The sequence below is a fragment of the Tachyglossus aculeatus genome, chromosome 4 (assembly GCF_015852505.1).
Source record: "Tachyglossus aculeatus isolate mTacAcu1 chromosome 4, mTacAcu1.pri, whole genome shotgun sequence".
NCBI classification, from domain to species: Eukaryota; Metazoa; Chordata; class Mammalia; order Monotremata; family Tachyglossidae; genus Tachyglossus; species Tachyglossus aculeatus.
In genome coordinates this window covers 43941185-43950971 of record NC_052069.1, presented here as the reverse complement: position 1 = coordinate 43950971, position 9787 = coordinate 43941185, and the positions used below count along the sequence as shown (strand labels likewise).

General features: G+C 44.2%; 1 non-coding gene across 1 annotated transcript; it reads right to left on the bottom strand.

Annotated features, from left to right (window-relative positions):
* Positions 1 to 5537: 5537 nt before the first annotated feature.
* Positions 5538 to 5675, bottom strand: LOC119927936. The gene has a single exon (XR_005450900.1). It is a non-coding gene; the product is annotated as a small nucleolar RNA SNORA7 (small nucleolar RNA).
* Between the last annotated feature and the right edge of the window lie 4112 nt (positions 5676 to 9787).

The window sequence follows — 9787 nt, the reverse complement described above, 5'->3', positions numbered from 1 at the left end:
GCTCACTTTGGGCAGGGAACAGGCCTAACTACTGTTATATTGTACTCTCCCAATTGCTTAGTACAATGTTCTGCACACAGTAAGCACTCAATAAATATGATTGATTCATTCTTTTTAGGTTTGAGTATTTATTTTGGTTTACTCCGTGCAGGCCCCCAAATTCTCCTTTCCCCATCATCCTGGGCCCGGCTAATTACTGAAAATAAATTATTGTCTGACACATATACAAAATAGATATTTCCTAAAAGAAAAGATGCTTCTTTGGGTCCCACCTTCTCCCTTTAATAAAAATTTCAAGCCTCAGATAGACACATGCTTTCTCAGCACAGTTGCAGCAGGTAGGGGGTTTGGACCAGGTCCCAGAATGAGTCACCTCGAAAAGACCCTCCTCAATCTCCCCCTACCTCATTTAGAATTAGTATCAGGCTCCCAAGTGAGGCCAATCGAAGGCAAAGATTCAGAAATCTCACCCCCAGCAAAAGCTAGCCCCAAACCCCAAGAAAGAGTTTGCAGGGAATCTTCAGAAATGCAAATCATCCCTTTGATATCCAGGCTTGTCATTGTCCCCCCCAGGAAGTCTGCCTGCCAGGGCAGACAAAATCACTGTGAGGGCCAAAATTTCCCACATTTTAATAGTCAATAAAAAATGCATTTGGGTAAGAAAGCCTGCTTGAGCTGCATCAGATTGTCTGCAATCAACTCAGTGGGGAACACTGAGTGGGAAATTCATTCATTCAATCATATTTATGGAACACTTACCGTGTGCGGAGCACTGTACTAAGCGCTTGGGAGAGTAAAATAGAACAATAAACAGAATGTAAAGCCAAAATTCAGAAGGAAGCCCAGCTTCTTCCTAGTCCCTTGGGTTAGAAAGCACAGCCCTTATTTCCTCTATTCTCTCTCTCTTTTACATCACCCTTACAGTTGGATTTGTACCTTTTATTCACCCCACCCTCAGCCCCATTGCACTTATCTTAGAGAAGCAGCCTGGCTCAGTGGAAGGAGCCCGGGCTTTGGAGTCAGAGGTCATGGGTTCAAATTCTGGCTCCGCCAATTGTCAGCTGTGTGACTTTGGGCAAGTCACTTAACTTCTCTGGGCCTCAGTTACCTCATCTGTAAAATGGGGGTTATGACTGTGAGCCTCCTGTGGGACAACCTGATCACCTTGTAACCTCCCCAGCACTTAGAACAGTGCTTTGCACATAGTAAGCACTTAATAAATGCCATTATTATTATTATTATATCATCTGTAATTTATTTTAGTATCTGTCTGTTTCCCCCTCCAAACTATAAACTCCTTTTTTTCTGGTATTTAAGTGCTTACTATGTGCCGGATGCTGTTCCGTGAGCTGCGGTAGCTATAAACTAATCAGGTTGGACACAGTTCCCGTCCCACATGGGGCTCACAATCGTCCCCATTTTACAGATGAGGTAACTGAGGCACAGAGAAGTGAAGCGACTTGCCCAAGGTCAAAAAGCAGACAAGTGGCAGAACTGGGACTAGAATCCAGGTCCTTTTGACTCTTAGGCCTGGACTCAACCCACTAGGCCACACTGCTCCTCCTCATGGGCAGGGAATGTGGCTACCAACTCTGTTAATTTGTACTTTCCCAAGTACTTAGTACAGTGCTCTGCACACAATAAGTACTTGATATATACCATTGATTGATTGATTGGCAGCATCACCAGGGTCATGAATGTGGGCCCAGTAGAGCACAGGGGCCCTGGGGTCTTTCCTTTCTTAACAAAAAGTCAGGTCTCTGTTAAAAAAAAACAAAAAACAAAACAAATATCTGAGCCAAATTTCTGAACCAAATATCCAGCAGAGCAACATGCACAAGTGCTAAAATAATAATAATAATGGCATTTATTACGTGCTTACTATGTGCAAAGCACCGTTCTAAGTGCTGGGGAGGTTACAAGATGATCAGGTTGTCCCACTGGGGGCTCACAGTCTTAATCCCCATTTTACAGATGACGGAACTGAAGCACAGAGAAGTGGAGTGACTTGCTCAAAGTCACACAGCTGACAATTGGCAGAGCCGGGATTCAAACCCATGACCCCTGACTCCAAAGCCTGGGCTCTTTCCACTGAGCCATGCTGCTTCTCTAAAAGGGACAGATTCCCAATTAATTATTTCTTCATCTCCCTCCTCTAGACTGTGAGCCCGCTGTTTTAGGGACCGTCTCTATATGTTGCCAACTTGGACTTCCCAAGCGCTTAGTACAGTGCTCTACACACAGTAAGCGCTCAATAAATATGATTGAATGAATGAATTGCTTTGCTAAGAATTCTTTTAGCAACAACTGAAGTAACTTGACTTTCTCCCCTCCTCTCGCTTTTGCTCCCTTGTTTAAAAGCACTCACTAGTTTCTCATTGATTCTAAATCAATGATCTCATTCTACATTGCAAATTTTAAATCAATTCTGAGCCAACAAGAATCCTGAAATTTAACTTGTGTTAAATTATTGATGTAGTCTTTTTAAAACATATTTGGTTCTCTGAAACTGCTTTTTTAGAACTGTTCCTTTTCTTATTGCTTACCTATTCTGTTTGTTCTCTGCTTCCCTGATCCTTTTCGATTTTCTGCAGGTTAGCTAGTGCTGCATTGTCTGCTTTTGAAATGTGTCTTTAGGCATGCTTTTGTTTGGCAAGGAATGCCAAGGCTGAGCTGACAAACTGTTTGAAAATCCCTTTCCAGGAATACAAGATCAGTAAGTCTGTTCAATGTATTCTGTGATTAGTATTTTTCTTCAGATATTTATATCAACATTTCAATTTAGTGAATGATGTTTTCTGAGCACACCTGTCAGTAAGAAACTTACTAAAGGTAACTATCGTTTATATATTAAATGTATAAATATATTTATGGTAAAGCCTTGACAGCCTGCTCCAGAAACTTAAAAGAAAATACACACTCTAACAAGCTTTCAGCCACTGCTCTTTCGTAGGTGGCAACAGATATCAACTTAGGATGTGTCTTTTTCAGTATTCCAGTTTCAGGTGGGGTTTTTCTGCAACCAAAAGCGGCTTGGGTGATCTAAACATAGTATTGGGACATTTAGACCCTCTCCATTTCAGGGGTAAGAGGAAGGTCTGCAGGGGCTGTTGTCTCAGGCTGATGCCTTCTAGCTTCTCTCACTCCAATAACTCCCGCAACACTTGTTTAGGGCAAAGATGTATCCTTTGTCTGCTTTACTAGTGTACTCCAAATCCCTCAGATTCTATAATTGCAAACTTCTGCCTTTTCCTGCAATTATGAACCAATAAATATCATAAACTTCCCAGAATCCTTGTGCCAACAAGGAGCTTCGGAAGGGAACTGCTTGGTGTCTGGTTGAAGCTGAACTCAACCACAGGTGACTGGATCCTCCCCTTGGCAGACAATTACTCTCCCTGACTTCAAGGCCTTATTCGTTCATTCATTCAGTTGTACTTATTGAGCTCTTACTGTGTGCAAGCACTGTACTAAGCACTTGGGAGAGTACAATATACAACAGGCACATTCCTGCCCACAGTGAGCTCACAGTCTTGAGGATTACTTGAACTTCCCAAGCGATTAGTACAGTGCTCTGCACAGAGTAAGTGCTCAATAAATATGATTGAATGAATTAATTGAACAAATGAAAGTATGTCCCAGCATCGGCTGCTGAATTGCTCCAGTTAATTTTATGTTTTTGTTTCTATCTCATTTTCAGCTGGTGGAGCAGGCTTCCGCTGCTAGGGAATGGGTCGGGTGGATGGGAACGGGAGACCAAATCATCGATCCTACTGCCAGAGGCTTTGCCCCCAGAAAGGGGGCCTTCCTGTCCAAGGTTTCTCTGAATAAGGGTATCAAGCCACAGAATTTGGCAGCGGGGGCCGACGTAAAGGGAGATCGGACAATTAGAATAAAATCCAGGCAGTGTGGTCTAGTTCAGGGAATGTGTCTGTTTATTGTTGTATTGTACTCTCTGCAGCGTTTAGTACAGCGCACTGTACACAGTAAATGCTCAATAAATACTATTGAATGAATGATTGAATGAAGTCGAAAGAGCGTGGGACTAGGTGTCAGCAGGCAAGGGCTTCATCCTAGCTCTGCTACGGGCATGCTGTGTGACCTTGGGCAAGTAGCTTAACTTCTCTGGGCCTCTGCTCCTTCATCTGTGAAATGGGAATATTACAGATTCCTGGTATTGGTGAGCCTGATATTGAACAGTAACTATGTCTGATCTGATAATCTTGTATCTAGGTCAGTGCTTAGCACATGGTAAGTGGTTATTACATATTATTAGTAGTAGTAGTAGTCGTATGAAGGCATTTGGGACCACACAGGAGACAGACCAGCTGAAAACCTGACTGTCTGGTATAAAATTGGCAAATGGCCACCTTACCCACATTTTAGGATCAGGCTTTACCCCTGCTTTGTTGCTACATCAACAGCATTTATTGAGCACCTGTTCTGGGCAAACACTAGACTGAGTGCCTGGGAGCATCTAATAGAAATAAAAGATGCCGCTTCTGACCTCAAAGACTTTCTGCTCTCTAATGGTGGGGGAAGGTGGGTATATTTGGACATAAATTTCAAATTTTCAGAAGATCAAAGATGAGTTTTGAAGCCACATCTCCTCCCATTAATTTCTTTTCCTCTGCTATAGCTCTCTGTCATGTCATCACTTTTGTTCTGAGTATTCTCATCCTGCTGTGGCACTTCTATAAAAACTTTACGTATGCCATCACTAAAGCAGCCACTCATGTACATATCCCCCTTATGCTTCTTCCTCCTACCTTCAATTTTCACAGGGAGAACTCAATTATCTTCCCTAATTCAATCAACAGTATCGCCCCAAGAATAATGATGGTATTAAGTGCTTCCACTTTATGCCGGACACTGTTCTAAGCACTGGTGTGGATACAAGCAAATCAAGTTGGACAGAGTCCCTGTCCCAAGTGGGACTCACTGACTCAAACCCCATTTTACAGATGAGGTAACTGAGGCAAGTGAAGTGACTTGCCCACGGTCACACATCAGACAAGTTGCAGAGCTGAGATTAGAATCCATGATCTTCCGATTCCCAGGCCTATGCCTTATCCACTACACCATTCACCAGAATCAATGATGGATGAAGATATCATGATTGCTGACTTCAAGGAGTTTGCATTCTGTTGGAGGAACTAGACATTTAAAACAATTACAGATATAGAAGGAAGCAATAGTGTAAATAAGATATGTACATACAATATATACATAATTGCTACAAGGGTCAGACTTTAAGCCCTTAAGTACAGCAGAAGGCCTGACATGTCAATTGGGAATATAAAATGGGGAGTCTTGTCTTATGCTGCTGAGTCATATTCCGACCCAAAGTGACACAATGGGCACATCTCTCCCAGAATGCCCCACCTCCGTCTACAATTGCTCCGGAAATGTATCCGTAGAGTTTTCTTGGTAAAAATACGAAAATGGTTTACCATTGCCTTCTTACATGCAGTAAAATGGAATCTCTGCCCTCGACTCTCTCCCATGCCACTTCTGCCCAGCACAGGTGAGTTCTGACCTTTAGCAGATTGCCTTCCACTCGCTAGCCACTGTCCAAGCTAAGAATGGAATGGGTAGGCCTCTGCTTGACTCTCCCTCCTGTAGTCAAGAATGGTATAGTACTGGAAACTCTCCAGGTGTGATCCTAAGAGGGGAAATTGGGGAGGCTAGAAATTAATCAGAAAAGACTTCCTGGAAGAGATGGGATTTTAAGAGGTCTTTGAAATTGGGGAGAACTAGGTCTGTCAGATAGGAAGGGGTAGGACAATTCAGGCAGCCGGGCGGGTTTGCACAGTCATCTCTAGACCGGAAGCTCATTGTGGGCAGGGAGCATGTCTACCAATTCTGTTGGATTGTACTCTCCCAAGTGCTTAGGACAGTGCTCTGCAAACAGTAAACACTCACTAAATACAACTGATTAAGGTCAGTGGGAAGTAGCCTGACCTAGTGGAAAGAGCATGGGCCTGAAACTCAGAGACCCTGGGTTCTAATTCCGGCTCTGCCACTTGTCTGCTGTGTGACTGTGGGCGGGTCACTTCGCTTCTCTGTGCCTCAGTCATCTCATGTGTAAAATGGGGATTAAATCCTGCTACCTCCTATTTAGTCTAGGAACCCCATGTGGGACATGTCCGACCTATCTTGTATCTACCCCACTATTTAGTACAGTGCCTGGCACATAGTAAGCGCTAAACAAATACCACTGAAAAAAAAGTTGGCAGTGGGAGAGATGAGAAATGAGGCTGGGTGAATGATGTAGTTTGAGAAGAATTAAGTGTGAGAGCTGGGATATAGGAAGAAAAGAGAGAAGATAAGTAGGGAGATGATTGAGTCCTTAAAGCCAATTATCAGAAGTTTCTGCATGAGGCTGCGAGGAATGAGGTACCACTGAAGGATCTGGGGGATGTGAGGAGATGTGGACAGAGCTATATTTCAGATACATGATGTGGACAACCGAGTGAAGTAAGAACTGGACAGGAATGAGACTGAAGGTATGAGGATCAATCCATCATATTTATTGAGCGCTTACTAGGTTCAGAGAGCTGTACTAACTGCTTGGACTAACTGTATTGTACAATACAATAGAATTAGTGGACATGTTCCCTGCTCATAAAGAGCCTACAGTCTAGAGGGGGAGATAGACATTCAGCTGAATAAATATGGAATTTAAAGATATGTAAGTGTGGTGGGGTTGAGGGTGGAGCAATCAGTGAGGAGGCTGGTGTAGTCAAGTTGGACTGTAAGCTTGTAGTCAAGTTGGATTCTACACCATAAGCTCATTGTGGGCAGAGAATGTGTCTGTTTAGAGCTATATTGTACCCTCCCAATTGCTTAGTACAGTGGTGATGATGATGATGATGATGGCATTTGTTAAGTGCTTACTATGTGCAAAGCAGTGTTCTAAGCGCTGGGGAGGATACAAGGTGATCAGGTTGTCCCCTGTGGAACTCATGGTCTTCAACCCCATTTTACAGATGAGGTAACTGAGGCCCAGAGAACTTAAGTGACTTGCCCAAAGTCACGCATCTGACAAGTGGCAGAGCTGGGATTTGAACCCATGACCTCTGACTCCCAAGCTCAGGCTCTTTCCACGGAGCCACGCTGCTTCACAAGTGCTCAATAAATATGATTGAATAAATGAATGAATATTACAAGGTCCTGGACACGAGCAGTGTATGTTTGACCAGAGAGTAGGGGCAGATCCTAGACAAGGCAGGAGGCTGAAAGTTTTCACATCGCCTGTCCAAATCCACCAAGTCCCCAATCTGCCACAGTCGTGGGAGAATATAGATGGGGAAAGGAGAGGTACATCCCAAGTGTTTCTGGGATTGAACCTAGGAGTCACCACTGCCATCATTCCATCCCAGTGGCTGAAACTTTTTCAGGGTCCTGACCATTATGGGCAGAGCTAAAGAGGGCACCAATATTATAGAAATGCAACTTCACACTTTTCTTTGTCCCAAATCTGGCATTGACCATTGATTGATCTATAAAGACAGGCAGTACTCGATTTGGACTATGAATCTGCCAAATCTGTGCCTAGATCACATTGTCCAGGCACAGTCAAAATGGAGGGAGTGTGGGAAGCTTACATTCTTCCTGCCCAAATAGTAACTGCTGTATCTCCAATTTCAGTCAGTCAGTCAATCGTATTTATTGAGCATTTACTGTGTGCAAAGCACAGTACTAAGTGCTTGGCAGGGTACAGTAAAACAATAGACACATTCCCTGCCCCCAATGAGTTTACAATCTAGAGATGAGCTTACAGTCTGGAATGAGGAGAGGCAGCAGCTACTTGGTGCCACTACAGAGGCATGAAGGGGGAGGACTGGATGGGGTGACGGTTGGAAGGTGATAAATATCAATGAGACGGTGGAGTCATAAGGACCTGGGTTCTAATCCCAGCTCTGTCACTTGTCTGATACATAAGCTTGGGAAAGTCATTTCACTTCTCTGGGCCTCAGTTACTTCATCTGTAAAATAGGGATTAAGATTGTGAGCCCCATGTGGGACAGAGACTGTGACCAACCTGATGAGTTTGTATCTACCCCAGTGCATAGTATGATGCTTGTCACATAGTAAGTGCTTTTTTAATGGTATTTGTTAAGCATTTACTCTGTGACAGGTACTGTAGTAAGTGCTGTGGTAGATATAAAGTGCTTTGTGTTGTCATCCTCGACTCCGCTCTCTCATTCACCCCACACATCCAATCTGTCACCAAAACCTGCCAGTCTCACCTCCACAACATTGTCAAGATCTGCCCTTTCCTCTCCATCCAAACCGCTATCTTGCTGGTTCAATCTCTCATCCTATGCCAACTGGATTACTGCATCAGCCTCCTCTCTGATCTCCCATCCTCCTGTCTCTTCCCACTTCAGTCTATACTTCACTCTGCTGCCAGGATTACTTTGTACAGAAACGCTCTGGGCATGTTACTCCCCTCAAAAATCTCCAGTGGCTGCCTGTCAACCTAGGAATCAAGCAAAAACTCCTCACTCGTGGCTTCAAGGCTGTCCGTCACCTTGCCCCCTCCTACCTCACCTCCCTTCTCTTCTTCTACAGCCCAGCCCACACCCTCAGCTCCTCTGCCACCGCTAACCACCTCACTGTACCTCGTTCTCGCCTGTCCCACTGTCGACCCCCGGCCCACGTCCTTCCCCTGGACTGGAATGCCCTCCCTTCACACATCAGCCAAAATAGCTCTCTTCCTCCCTTCAAAGCCCTACTGAGAGCTCACCTCCTCCAGGAGGCCTTCCCAGACTAAGCCCCCTTTTTCCTGTCCTCCTCCCAATCCCCCGCCCTACCTCCTTCCCCTCCCTACAGCACTTGTATATATATTTGTACAGATTTATTACTCTATTTTACTTGTACATATTTACTATTCTATTTATTTTGTTAATGATGTGCATATAGTTTTAATTCTATTTGTTCTGATGATTTGACACCTGTCTACATGTTTTGTTTTGCTGTCTGTCTCCCCCTTATAGACTGTGAGCCCACTGTTGGGTAGGGACCGTCTCTATATGTTGCCAACTTGTACTTCCCAAGCGCTTAGTACAGTGCTCTGCATACAGTAAGTGCTTAACAAATGCGATTGAATGAATGAATATAAAATAATCAGGTCCCACATTGGGGCTCAAGTGCAAATAGTTGGGAGAACAAGTACTGAATCCCCATTTTGAAGATGAAAGAACGGAGATAGAGAAGTCCAGTACCTTGCCCAAGCTCACATAGCTGACAAATGACAGAACCAGGAATAGAACTCAGGTCCTTTGATTCCCAGGCCTATGCTCTTCCCAATGGACCACGCTGCTTCTCTGAGATCCAAGGTTTGGGTCTGCTTGGCGGTGACTCCAGGTGTCAGGGATAAACTGGTTCTCTAAGGTGTCCTTGAAGGTACTGTAATCCTCAGCTCGGTCTTCAAATCCTCTTGTTTCCAGGGGTCTTCTGAGCAGAGGCTAGGATGGATCTTAGAAGCTGTAAATGCATGGTGGGCAGGAAATGTGCCTGTTTATTGTTATACTGTATAATAGTAATAATAACAATGCCATTTTTTAAGCGCTTACTATGTGCAAAGCACTGTTCTAAGCACTGGGGAGGTTACAAGGTGATCAGGTTGTCCCACAGGGGACTCACAGTCTTTAATCCCCATTTTACAGATGAGGTAACTGAGGCCCAGAGAAGTTAAATGACTTGCCCAAAGTCACACAGCTGACAATTGGTGGAGCCGGGATTTGAACCCATGACCTCTGACTCCAAAGCTCATGTT